At 41.0% G+C, this 14156-nt stretch overlaps 1 long non-coding RNA gene and 1 other non-coding gene across 3 annotated transcripts in view; one reads left to right on the top strand and one right to left on the bottom strand.

Moving 5' to 3' along the window:
- Window positions 1-14156, bottom strand: part of LOC125919514 (uncharacterized) — a 97292-nt gene that overhangs the window by 77587 nt on the left and 5549 nt on the right. For both annotated transcript variants that reach the window (XR_007456810.1, XR_007456811.1), the window contains one exon: window positions 10539-10627. This is a non-coding gene — a long non-coding RNA (uncharacterized LOC125919514). The remainder of the gene's footprint in view (window positions 1-10538; window positions 10628-14156) is intronic.
- LOC125920524 (U6 spliceosomal RNA) lies at window positions 7884-7990 on the top strand. The gene has a single exon (XR_007457108.1). It is a non-coding gene; the product is annotated as a U6 spliceosomal RNA (small nuclear RNA).

Below are 14156 nucleotides of genomic sequence, written 5' to 3'. Positions count from 1 at the left end.
TCAAGGGGTCTATCCACCAAGAAGACCTAACAATTGTAAACATTTATGCGCCAAATGTGGCAGCACCCAAATATATAAATCCATTATTCACAAACATAAAGAAACCCATCGATAGTAATACCATAAGAGTAGGAGACTTCAACACCCCACTCACAGCAATGGACAGATCATCTAAGCAAAAAATCAACAGGGAAACAATGGCTTTGAATGACACACTGGACCACATGGACTTAACAGGTATATTCAAAACATTTCATCCTAAAGCAGCAGAATATACATTCTTCTCCAGTGCACATGGAACGTTCTCCAGAGCAGACCATATACTGGGACACAAATCAGCCCTCAACAAGCACAAAAAGATCGAGATCATATCGTGCATATTTTCAGACCACAATGCTATGAAACTCAAAATCAACCACAAGAAAAAAATTTGGAAAGGTAACAAATACTTGGAGACTGAAGAATATCCTACTAAGGAATGAATGGGCTAACCAAGCAGTTAAAGAGGAAATTCAAAAGTATGTGGAAGTCAATGAAAATGATAACACCCCAACCCAAAGCTTCTGGGACACAGCAAAGGCAGTCATAAGAGGAAAGTATATAGCAATCCAGGCCTCCCAAAGAAGGAAGAAAGATCTCAGATACACAATCTAACCTTATGCCTTAAGGAGCTGGAAAAAGAACAGCAAATAAAACCCAAAACCAGAAGAAGACAAGGAATAATAAAGATTAGAGCACAAATTAATGCTATCAAAACAAACAAACAAGCAAACAAAAACAGTAGAACAGATTAATGAAACCAAAAGCTGGTTTGATCAAAAAGAAAAAGGAAAGGACCCAAATGAATAAAATCAGGAATGAAAGAGGAGAGATCACAACCAGCAGAAATAAAAACAATAATAAGAGAATATTATGAGCAATTATATGCCAATAAAATGGGAAATCTGGAAGAAATGGAAAAATTCCTAGAAACATATACACCACCAAAACTGAAACAGGAAGAAATAGAAAATTTGAACAGACCCATAACCAGTAAGGAAATCGAATTAGTAATCAAAAATCTCCCAAAAAACAAGAGTCCAGGGCCGGATGGCTTTCCACGGGAATTCTACCAAACATTTAAGGAAGAGTTAACACCTGTTCTCTTGAAGGTGTTCCAAAAAACAGAAATGGAAGGGAAATTTCCAAGCTCTTTCTATGAAGGCAGCATTACCTTGATTCCAAAACCAGACAGAGACCCCACTAAAAAGCAGAACTATAGACCAATTTTCCTGATGAACACGGATGCAAAAATCCTCAACAAGATATTAGCCAACCAGATCCAACAATACATGAAAAAAATATATTCACCACGACCAAGTGGGATTTATACCTGAGATGCAGGGCTGGTTCAATATCTGCAAAACAATTAACATGATTCATCACATCAATAAAAGAAAGGACAAGAACCATATGATCCTCTCAATAGATGCACAGAGAGCATTTGACAAAATACAGCATCCTTTCTTCATAAAAACCCTCAAGAAAGTAGGGATAGAAGGAGCATACCTCGAGATCATAAAAGCCATATATGAGCGACCCAATGCTAATATCATTCTCAATGGAGAAAAACTGAGAGCTTTCCCCCTAAGATCAGGAACAAGACAGGGATGTCCATTCTCACCACTGTTAATCAACATAGTATTGGAAGTCTTAGCGTCAGCCATCGGAAAACACAAAGAAATAAAAGGTATCCAAATCAGCCAGGAGGAGGTCAAACTTTCACTCTCCACAGATGACATGATACTCTATATGGAAAACCCAAAAGATTCCACCAAAAAACTGCTAGAATTGATTCATGCATTCAGTAAAGTTGCGGTATATAAAATCAACACACAGAAATCGGTTGCATTCCTATACCCTAACAATGAAGCGACAGAAAGAGAAATCAAGGAATCAATCCCATTTACAGTTGTACCAAAAAACCATAAAATACCTAGGAATAAATACCTAGGAGGTAAAAAATCTATACACTGAAAAGTATAGAAAGCTTATGAAAGAAATTGAAGACACAAAAAAATGGAAAAAGATTCCATGCTCATGGATTAGAAGAACAAATATAGTTAAAATGTCAATACTACCCAAAGCAATCTACATATTCAATGCAATCCCTATCAAAATAACACCAGCATTCTTCACAGAGCTAGAACAAATAATCCTAAACTTGTAAGGAACCAGAAAAGACCCCGAATAGCCAAAGCAATCTTAAAAAAGAAAACCAAAGCAGGAGGCATCACAATCCCAGACTTCAAGCTATACTACAAAGCTGTAATCATCAAGACAGTATGGTACACAGGCACAAAAACAGACACTCAGATCAATGGAACAGAATAGAGAACCCAGAAATGGACCCACAAACGTATGGCCAACTAATCTTTGACAAAGCAGGAAAAAATACCCAATGGAATAAAGACAGTTTCTTCCACAAGTGGTGCTGGGAAAACTGGACAGCGACATGCAGAAGAATGAATCTGGACCACTTTCTTACACCATACACAAAAATAAACTCAAAATGGATGAAAGACCTCAATGTAAGGCAGGAAACCATCAGAATCCTCGAGGAGAAAACAGGCAAAAACTTCTTTGATCTTGGCCACAGCAACTTCTTACTCAACACGTCTCCGGAGGCAAGGGAAACAAAAGTAAAAATGAACTACTAGGACTTCATCAAAATAAAAAGCTTCTGCATGGTGAAGGAAACAATCAGCAAAACTAAAAGGCAACCTACAGAATGAGGGGAGATATTTGCAAATGACATATCAGATAAAGGGTTAGTATCCAAAATCTATAAAGAACTTATCAAACTCAACACCCAAAAAACAAATAATCCAGTGAAGAAATGGGCAAAAGACATGAATAGACACTTCTCCAAAGAACACATCCAGATGGCCAACCAACACATAAAAAAATGTTCAACATCACTCATCATCAGGGAAATACAGATCAAAACCACAATGAGATACCACCTCACACCTGTCAGAATGGCTAACATTAACAACTCAGGCAACAACAGATGTTGGCGAGGATGCAGAGAAAGAGGATCTCTTTTGCATGGTTGGTGGCAATGCAAGCTGGTGCAGTCACTCTGGAAAACAGTATGGAGGTTCCTCAAAAAACTAAGAATAGAACTACCCTATGACCCAGCAATTGCACTATTAGGCATTTATCCAAGGAATATAGGTGTGCTGTTTTGAAGGGACACATGCACCCCCATGTTATAGCAGCACTATCAACAAGAGTCAAAGTATGGAAAGAGCCCAAATGTCCATCAATGGATGAATGGATAAAGAAGAAGTGGTATATATATACAATGGAGTATTACTCGGCAATCAAAAGAATGAAATCTTGCCATTTGCAACTATGTGGATGGAACTAGAGGGTATTATGCTAAGACAAATTAGTCAGAGAAAGACAAAAATCATATGACTTCACTCATATGAGGACTTTAAGAGACAAAACAGATGAACATAAGGGAAGGGAAAAATAATATAAAAACAGGAAGAGGGACAAAACAGAAGAGACTCATAAATATGGAGAACAAACTGAGGGTTACTGGAGGGGTTGTGGGGGAGGGATGGGCTAAATGGGTAAGGGGCGCTAAGGAATCTACTCCTGAAATCATTGTTGCACTATATGCTAATTTGGATGTAATTTTAAAAAAATATAAATTAAAATTTAAAAAAAAGAGCAACACCCCAGAACAAGACTGGAAATACATTCCACAATACTGCCTTTTGGTAAATTCTGTAAGGAAATAGGCTAGAAACCTGTGCCAAGCTGAGTCATATTGAAGCCCAAGGCAAAAGGAAAAATCAGTCATACTTATCTTGACTTTATCAAATTAAATTAAAATTGTATTTTGTTCATCATATAGTTTTATACCTTCATTTTTATTTCTTTTTAAAAGTTGCATTAAAATGTTTTTTTTATCTTGATTACTGAGCTTCTTGGCAGCAATTTAAATTTTGTACATCCTAGCCCCGGCCCTGGCGATAACTAGAAACAGCTCGTTGTTGACTCTAGTTCATCAAAAACCCAAATTCTATCTTCCCCATGAACATAAAGGACAGCTCTGATAATGACAGTTCCTTAATAATAACATCAGCCTGTCCACTGATGTAAGGTCTATATGGTACTTCCATATCATTTCATTTATCCTCATAGTAAGCTTGGCGAAGACATCAATAAGACCTCATTTTTTGTAGGGAGAGCATGAGACTTTGTCTTGGTGGGAAACTAAACTTTCCAAGATTATTTTGGACAGGGACAGCGTATAACTAATCTTTCTAGAACTCCCAGTGTCTAGGACAACTTCTTGTAATTCAAGAGTCAGACTCCATGCCTCCAAATCCTGGATCCACCATTTCCTGGATGGCTGTGTGACCTTGAGCAAATTACCGAATTTTCCTAAGCTTCATTTTGTCATCTGCAAAATACAGATAAGAATAATCGATTTGTTGTGAGGATGAAATAAATTTATCTGTGTAATGTTCTTAGCAATGTGTTTGGCCCAGAGTAGGTGCTTAATAAATGTTAACTATTACTGCATGTAGTACAGACTTGAAATCATCACATCACAGAAAGGACCAACTGTCATGATAAACTTTCAGTGGGGGACATCTTTCAGCTGCCATCAAATCACCCTGAGAAGGGAGCTTTCATCAGAATCTATTATCAGAAAAGTTATCTGAATCCTGGAAATAGACAAAAGAGATTTCTGAGTTTTCTTTTGATGCCATTCTGGTCTTGACTTTCTGTTTCCTGAGCTATTTTATAACTCTGTAAGGGCACAGGTTGGCTTGTAGAATTTTGACTGATAGAGATACAAGTAATTTTAATCCAGGGAAGCAGATACTCCATAGATTGCAATGCATGGCCCTACTGAACTTGAACCCAGCAATGCGTGTGTGTGTGTGTATATATATATATATATATATATATATATACACACACACATATATATACATATATATGTATGTATATATATATGATTGCATGTATGTATATATCCCCAGCTTCTCAAATTATAATCATAATTATATATAATATATATATCCATATATAGTAGATACAGTATAATTACATATAATTGTATATAATGTGTGTATGTATACATATATATTTATTATATGTTACATAACATAATTATATGCAGCATATTATATATTATATAATAATTGTAATTATATAACACATTATAACATATAATTATGTTATAGTTATATCATAAAATTATATGTAATATATACATATGTACATCTATAACTATCTATGTATATTATACATATATATATTTTATACATACACACGTATGTATATATCCCTGGCTTTTCAAATGCTGTTTGGACAGGTTTCAACATAGTACTGGTTCTTTAATTAATGAGTTGAATAAAATCTTTGACATGTATGCCTTTTGTATTTGCATGAGTCTTTTTTGTTGTTTTTAGAGTCATGCTTTTTTAACCTTTTGAAAATTATATTTTAACACCATGCACAGAGACAAGGCTTTCTCTGGGGACCCAAATGAGGCCCTTAAGGAAGCCACGTGATTCCTGGCTGAACAGAAACTTCCCAGCAACACCTTTCAAATTTGAGTTGGCCACTGAGCAGCGCTGGACCTGGCCCCCTGCCTCAGGCACAGACAGTGTGGGAGTGTTAGGACTTCATGCCCCAGCTCCACTGAGTAGCTTTCCTCCCCTGCTTCGAAATGAGGTTCCAGGTCAGAGCAGAGGCTATACCAGCCCCCTAGAGCTCACCAACTATTTGGCAAAGTGCAGAGATAACATTCTGTGCAAATTTCCTCACATTGTTCTGCCTGCCTCTAAATGCTCCCAGATGGTTTACTCTAGAGATAAGTATCGGGAGAAGGGTGGAGAACTTGGGTCTCCCCCTCATGTCCCAGTCATTCCCACTTTTACCTCCCAGTCACTCAAGATGAATGTGACCTTGTCTCACCTTCTCATTCTGCTACTTTCTGGCAAAAGCTGGAATTAGTCTTTTACCTCCTTCAGAGTCCAAATGAAAATGCCCCCTACCGGGGTCAGAATAAAACTTTATTGTTGCCCAGTGGGGCTTGTGGTAATGGTCAGCTGTCTCTGAGTACTGCCTTTGTGGGGTCCAGTGGGGGATGTTATAGGGGGAGCCACATTCCAGTATCCTCTTCCCTCAGCCCAGCCCTCAATCTGCTTCCAACCAGGACCTCTTAGTTTCCTTCCTTTGTTCCCACCCTCTCCCCAAGCCCCTTCCAAATTGCAAGAGAAAACTTTGGATCAAGCCAAGGAGAGAAAAGGAGCCATCTTACCTTAGCTTTAATTTTAAAATTATATATATAAAATTTTATATTCCTTCAACAGATATAAATTGATTTTTTCATATTTGTCATATACTATGCTAGGGGACGGGGTCACAATAGACTCCAGCAATTTTAGGAGTTTACATCCAAGTGGGAAGGAAGGTAGACAGTAAGTCACTAAATAAATGAGTGCATATATAATATCATTATGGATTATCATGAGTGCTATGAACTAAATACAGGGTGGTAGAGTATCTCCTCCAGATATGGTTGTTAGGGAAGAGTCCTCCAAGAAAGAGATACTTAAGCTCAGATATAGAGGATGAGGGAAAAGCCAGGCTGGGGAAAGTGTGTAGGGAGGAGACTAGAGTCGCCAGCAACCACAATGTCATGGTGTGCGAAAGACAGCCCCCAAGATGGCCCCAAGTGAGTCTCACCTCCTGATACTCACACCCTTATGTATCTCCCTCTCGCGCTGAATAGGACTGGTGTATGTAACCAATAAAATGTTGCAAAAGTTAAGGAATGGGACTTTCAAGCCTACGTCACAAAGGACATTGCAGATTCTGTTGTGCTGTCTTGGATCACTCAAGCAGCACTACGGAGTGATCCACATGGCAAGGAACTGAGGCCTCCTGCAAAAAACAAAGTGAATGAGCCACCTTGGAAGCAGGTCCTCCAGTTAACCCTCCAGATCAATACAGACTCACGAGAGACACCCTGAACTGGAACCACCCAGCTAAGTCATTTCTCAGCTCCTGACCCACAGACACTGTGTGAGGCATTAAATGTTGATGGTTATCATTTATGTGAGCCCTGGGTAATTTGGTAGGAGAAGGTCAATGTCCCACTCAAGTACCCAGGCACAGCACAGACTCAACCTTCCTATACTTTTTGTAATATTCGGGCCCTCGGTGGATGGGATGGTGCCCACCCACATTGGGGAGAGCCAGCTACTTCACTCAAGTCAACACCAATTCAAATGCTGATCGCTTTTGGAAACACCCTCATAGAAACACCCAGAAATCATGTCTACCAGATGACTTTGTATACTGCAGCCCAGTCAAGTTGACATATAAACTTCACTATCACAAAGACAACACCTAGGTTTTCAGTTAAAGTAACTGGGTGGAAGGCGGTGCCATTCACTGAGATGGAGAAAACACAGAGAAATAGGTTTGGAAGTAACAGAATCAAAAGAGAAAGAGTAGCTCATCTCCCAGTTTTTATTACATTTGGGAGCCTTTGGTACAACATGGGTATAATCATACAGACACGACATTAGATTCGCCTTATCAACCCAGTTTTATTCAGTAGCCCTCTTTCAGCTCCTTGGATCTTGGCACTGTGCAAGATCCACCTGTCCTTTGCTCACCTTGCATGCAGCTGGGTGCCACAGTCCAAAGTTACCACGGGGCCATTTTTGCAATTGTACGGTTAGCACCCATTTCACCGAATTCTCCTCTCAGAATCCCGGTGGTCTGCTCATTAATAAAGGACAATCTTGTGCCTTTAAGCCCAGTGATATCAACCTCTCCAGAGAGCGTAGCACTTGCTTCAGCAGCACATAGGAGAAAATTGGAATGAATCAGAGAAGATTCTCATGGCTCTCTGCACAAGGATGACACACAACCTCTCCAGAAAGTGTAGTATGATTCTTGGTTTCAATGGGTTTCTCTCATCCCTACTGCCCTGAGTTTCTTTATTTGTTTGTGCTAAAAGCTGAATTGTTTAAAAATTTGCTATCATAGCTGTAAGCCAAAAGCCAAGTCTTAATTGTGCTCTGTGTAATGGATTAATGAGAGCAAGTAAACAGCCATATTATATAGAGTAATTGATGAAGGGCAATGCTTTGTCAGGCTACATTAACAAATGAAGTAATTTCATACATTTTAATGGGATTTGGTGGTTGTTCTTATTTGTTTGTTTCTGTCATGTTTTTTAGCAGAATGGAGGTCAATCTGAGGGCTTGCAATGAAAAAATTTCTTTCTCACTAAAAGTTATAGTGTGTTTCAACTTCAGATGATGTGCCCTGTTCTGAGGGATTTTCGGAGTCGAATTGCTCTTATCAAGTGGAGAACTATGTTGGCTGTCAAACAGTCTCAGGAAGGGTGGCCCCCAGGGTCAAGTCCTAGGGTCTGTCCCACCCCTCCTGGCAATTCTCAAACCACCTGCTCCCCCCACATCATATTGAAGATGTCAGGCTAGATCTCAAAACATCAAGCCTCATGACAGCTGTGCCTTGTTAGCCATGACTCTAACTCTGTCCCCAGACTATAAGTTCCCAGGAGCTTAGTGGCAGCAAGTGGAGCTTATTACAATGGATTTTACCAAGCACTCTGCACAGTGTCAGTAAATGCTGGCTGCTATCACTCAAAAGAAAGACAGGAAAAGTTACATATTATCAAGGCAAATGGAGATATGGATGCCACACCTATTTATGAATGGAAAAAAGACCAAAGGAGGTACAACAAAACATTGGCAAAGGTTACCACTGTGAAATAGGATGGCACTTCATTTTTTTATTTTTTGCCTTTCAATATTTTCTAAAATAAATGTTTCTTCATTCAACAAATACTTTTTGCATGATTCCTACATATTAGGCGTTGTGCTAGGCACTGGGGGATATAAAGATGGAACAGACACAGTCCCAGCTGCAGAGTCGATATCCAGGTGGGGGACAGATAAGGACAAAGGTGAGAAACAATGCACAGCTTCAAGGCCATCATCAACATCATATACATCCCAGACCTGAATATTTAGTTGAGTTTTCCTGCAGATGAACATACAGAGTTTTGAAAAAAGGATGTCTTTATGGGGCACCTGGGTGGCTCAGTCAAAGTGCCAGACTCTGGTTCAGGTCATGATCTCAGTTCATGAGTTCAAGCCCCGCATCGTGCTCTGTGCTGACAGCTCAAAGCCTGGAGCCTGCTTCAGATTCTGTGTCTCCCTCTCTCTCTGCCCCTCCCTTGCTCTCCACCCCTCCCCCATTCATACTCTCTTGTTCTCTCAAAAATAAATAAACATTAAAATTTTTTTTAAAAAAAGAAAAAAGGATGTCTTTTTAAAATTCACATAAAACCATCAAATAGGGGCTGCAGGGTGGTGCACCTGGCTGGCTCAGTCGGTAGAGCATGCAACTCTTGATCTCAGAGTTGTGAGTTTGAGCCTCACATTGGGTGTAGAGATTACTTTAAAAATCTTTTTTTTTTAACATTTTATTTATTTTTGAGACAGAGACAGAGCATGAACGGGGGAGGGGCAGAGAGAGAGGGAGACACAGAATCGGAAGCAGGCTCCAGGCTCTGAGCCATCAGCCCAGAGCCCGACGCGGGGCTCGAACTCACGGACCACGAGATCGTGACCTGAGCCGAAGTCAGACGCCCAACCGACTGAGCCACCCAGGCGCCCCAAAAAATCTTTTTTAAAAAAACCATCAAATGGGGGAGGAGTATCCATGAACAATTGTAATGCAATATAAAAGTAGTGACAGAAACACAAAAGATATCATGTAAGCAGGTCTGAAGGTAAGGTCTTTGGGAATGGGAGAAGCTTTCCATAGGAAGTAACATTTCCATCAAACCTGAAAGACAAGAATTGCTGTTATATTTATAGCCAGGATAAAAAAAAAGTGCTTAAAAATTAGTATTGGCTGTTATTGGATGACTGGCTATTGAACATTGAATGTGAATGAATGAATGAATGAATGAAAAAATAAATGTAAGATTTTTAAAAATCAGAAAGATCAAATGACTGGCCCACTTACCACCAATGTGAGGAAAAATCACAAGTGGAAAAACAATTGCCCGACTTTCAGCCCAGAGTTGTTCCTTCAGGCCCTTGCTACTCAAAGTGTGGTCCACAGGCTAGTGACATCAGCATCACCCAGAACTTGTTAGAAATTCAGAACCTCAGGCCCCATCCCAAGCCCACCAAATCAGAATAAGCATTTTAACCAGAACACAGATGATTTGTGTGCACACTGAAGCTTATGAAGGCTAGGCTTGTGATTCACAGTCTCAGCTACACGTTAGAATCACCTGGGAGCTTATACAAATCTAATTGTCCAGGATGGCTTGGTGGTTACAAGCACAAGTCCTAGGTCTCATTTCTGGGTTCTCTGGTTGATTAACTGTGTTACCTTAGGGCAGATCCATTACTTTTGGCGCCTTGGTTTCTTCATCTATGTGGTAGGCAGCTACTGACCTGGTTCCCAAAGGTTCTTGTCTCCTGGTATTCATGCACTTCTGTAATCCCCTCCCTTGGAGTGTGGGCTAGGGCTTCATGACTTGTTTCTATGGACAGAATACAGCAAGAGCAATAGGACATCATCACCAAGTTTAGGTGACAAAAGCCTATGACTCCCATCTTTCTCAGTCTCTGACTCTTCTCATGCACTCACTTTGGTGAAGCAAGTTGCCATATTGTGAGCTTTCCTATGAAGAGCCCCACATGGCAAAGAACTGGGTTCCTCCATAGGAAAGTTCACAATATGGCAACTTGCTTCATGGCAAGGAACTCTGGTCAACACCCAACAAGGAACTGGGGCCCTGAGTCTATTCTGCTAACAGCCACATGACTTAGCTTGGAAGTAAGTTCTTCTCTAGTCAAGCCTCAAGGTCCCTGCAGCCTGGCCAACGCCTTGATCACAGACTTACAAGAGACACTGAGCCCAAAGACCAGCTAAGCCACACCTGGCTGCTTGATCCACAAAAACTGTGAGAAAATAAATGTTTGTTGTATTAAGCCACTAAATTTTGGCTGCACAATTAATTAGATAACTAAGATAACCCATAAAGTGGTAATGATATTAGCATTCATTGATAGAGTTATTGCAAGGTTAAATAATTCGCATGAAGTGCTTAGAACAGGGCCTGGCATATAATAAATATCATATATGTTTTGCTATTAGATATTATTAGAAACCAGTGATGCCCTTGGTACCTACTGAAGAATGTAAATCCTTTGGGCATCCTTTTTGACCCCCAAAGGCCCTCATTGTTCCAGTTTCTCAAGTACGCTGTAGTCTGGAAGGCCACTCGATGTAGGAGACACCCCCACATGTCTACCGTGAGATGAGAACGTTCTACATCAACTGTGTTACTCATTGCGTCTGTGATTTTAGTCATGCCTAAGCTCACTTCCTCTTAGCCCTGCCCAGGGTTTGTTGATTTCAGCCAAACGATATCATTTGTTTCAGCCAAACTATACCATATCAATTCCTCAGTTTAACTAAATTTAGTTTCTGTCATTTGCTGTCAAGAGTCCTAACTTATGCACAGGGATTAAGGGAGATGTGCTAGAAAAGATCCAACTGAGATCTGGAGAGTAAGGCAGATGTAAATGCGTGGAGGAGAGAGAGGGTTGGAAGACGGTGTAAGGCCAAAGGAACAACTTGCACAATAGCTCGGATTTCTTGAGATGAGAGGAAGTAAGACACGTCTGAGGGCCAGAAACAAAGCAATGTGGCTGGAGTGCAGTGCAGGGAGCAGAAAGTACATGACACATGAGAGGGACCAAAGTATGCTCCTTGCACACCAGGTAGGAGTTGGGATTCAATTTGAGGGCACAGGCGCAACGCTGACGGGTTTTAAGTCAGAGGCTGACAAACCACAGCTCTGAGTCAAATCTGCCTTCTGCCCATTTTGGTAAACACGTCTTTATTGGAACATAGCCAGAGCCACTCACGTACACAGAGAGCTCCTTTTACGATGCAAATGCAGAGCTGAGCAGTTGTAACAGAGACAGCATAGCCTGTGAAGACTAAGACATTGACCATCTGACTCTTTACAGAAGAAGTTGCCAGTCTCTGTTTTAAGCGAATGGGTTCTATGCTCACACCTGCTCTACACAGATTCTGGATGCAGATTGAGAATGTGCTGACGCAGGGGCAGAGAGGCGGCCACCTTTCCCTTCCTTATACCCCATCTGGGGCCAACACTCAGCTGTCCTTATGTAAGAGATATTAGGGGGAGAGGGAGGAGCGGGGCTGATGGTTTGGGTGGTCCATGGACAAGTAAATCAGATTCTACAGGAGTTGGCTACATTTTCAATAAATATTTTGGAGAATAAGAGAGACAAAATAGAAATACGTTATTTTCCTTCTGTTGTTAATACATCAGACAATATGGTGGCAAGTTAAATACAAAAAAACCCTGGAATTAGGGGCATGTGGGTGGCTCAGTCAGTTAAGCATCTGACTCTTGATCTTGGCTCAGATCATGATCTCACAGTTGGTGGGTTCCAGCCCCACCTTGGGCTCTGCACTGACGGTGCAGAGCCTGCTTGGGATTCTCTCTCTCCCGCTCTCTGTCCCTCCCCAACTCACGCTTATTCTCTCTCACAAAATAAACAAACTTAAAATCTAGAGTCAGTTAGTAGTTTAAAACAAAACAAAAACCAAAATGCCATCCCCCAGGCCTGACGTCTACTTGTGCAATGACCCTCTCCTCACCGACAGTCTCTGCAGCAGTACAAATCTGGGGGCCGTGTTCTTCTGCCATCAAAGGAAGAAAAGTCACAAAGAGGCGAAAAAGACTCTGCTGGTCCCAAAAGCACCGTTGCTCGGGTCCTTCTTGGGTTTACTTAGGAGTAGTGCTTGCTAAGAAAACAATTATTATTCTCTAACTTTGGTTAGGAGTGGGGAGGGTGAGATAGAAAATGTGAAGCCAAGGGGAGTTGTTTCTTCAGGACAGCTGGCAGAGACCCAAAGTACAAAGTTGTCTACAAACTCTCGAATCAGTGTGAGACTTGCAAGAGAACTATGTGCTGGCAACGTGGGCTGGCCCGCCTTGCCAGAGCAGAATTGAAACCATACCTCTACCTCTTGCAGACATCACCCAGTGGAAGGATGTTCTTATAAATCCCAGCCTGGAGGCCATCTCATCTACAGCCCCCTCCCTGTTCCCCTTCTCTTTCACTCCTCAAACCAGAAGAACTTAATAAAAACAGAAGGAACACATCTCTCCAGAGCTTCTCTGAACTGAAAGAAGTAGGGAAATAAAAATACACAGAGGATGAATATGACCCCTCTGGTCACTTCTGATTGGCTTCCAGGGGCCTCCACCATCGTGGCCCATTTGATCTGGGCCACACCGTGTGATGTGAAGCCCATGGGTGCGAGGGTTGGGGGGTCACAGTGCCTGCAGCATCACGAGACCTCAGAACCAGCTGCCTTTACCTGAACCACTCTCCTCTGTTCTTAGCATAGGAATCCCATGTTGATCTACGAAAATCTGACCTCAGTCCAGAGAAACTCTCAAATTAGCCCAGAGAGAACACAAATAATTATACCCTGGATTACTATACTTGCACTGAAAACCCACAATGCATCACAACTATAGAAGTGGAGAAAGGATTCTTCTGCTCTGGGACAGACCTCACTGTTTCCACTGGGAGGTCCTGAACTTGGCTTGGCATCCAAGGTTCTCCATAATTTGACATGATTCTCTCAACTTCTTCCCTGTCACTCCCTACACAAACACTGCCAAACAGATTTTGTCCTTCATGCATGCCTATGGAGACCCCAGCTCCCATCTTTGCTCCTTCACCCTCATTGGGTCCCTCCACATCCAGGAAGAAGCTTCAGTAAAAAGCAGGAAGCACCAATATACCTGTAAAGAGGTAGTGTTCCCCCACAAAACTAGACCCAGTTTTCCATCCACCCAGTAACCAGGAATTTCATTTGGTAAATACAGGGGAGTATTTTTTGCCAAAGCATTTTTGTTTCATGCACTATCTCAAAAGAAACATGATGTTAAGTCTTATTAAGAGTTCAATGATATTGCTAGAAATTGGTGGATATATATATATATATATATAGAG

The sequence above is a fragment of the Panthera uncia genome, chromosome B4 (assembly GCF_023721935.1).
Source record: "Panthera uncia isolate 11264 chromosome B4, Puncia_PCG_1.0, whole genome shotgun sequence".
NCBI classification, from domain to species: domain Eukaryota; kingdom Metazoa; phylum Chordata; class Mammalia; order Carnivora; family Felidae; genus Panthera; species Panthera uncia.
Note: the sequence above shows the minus strand (reverse complement) of the source record. Positions and strands in the feature narration are given on the sequence as shown.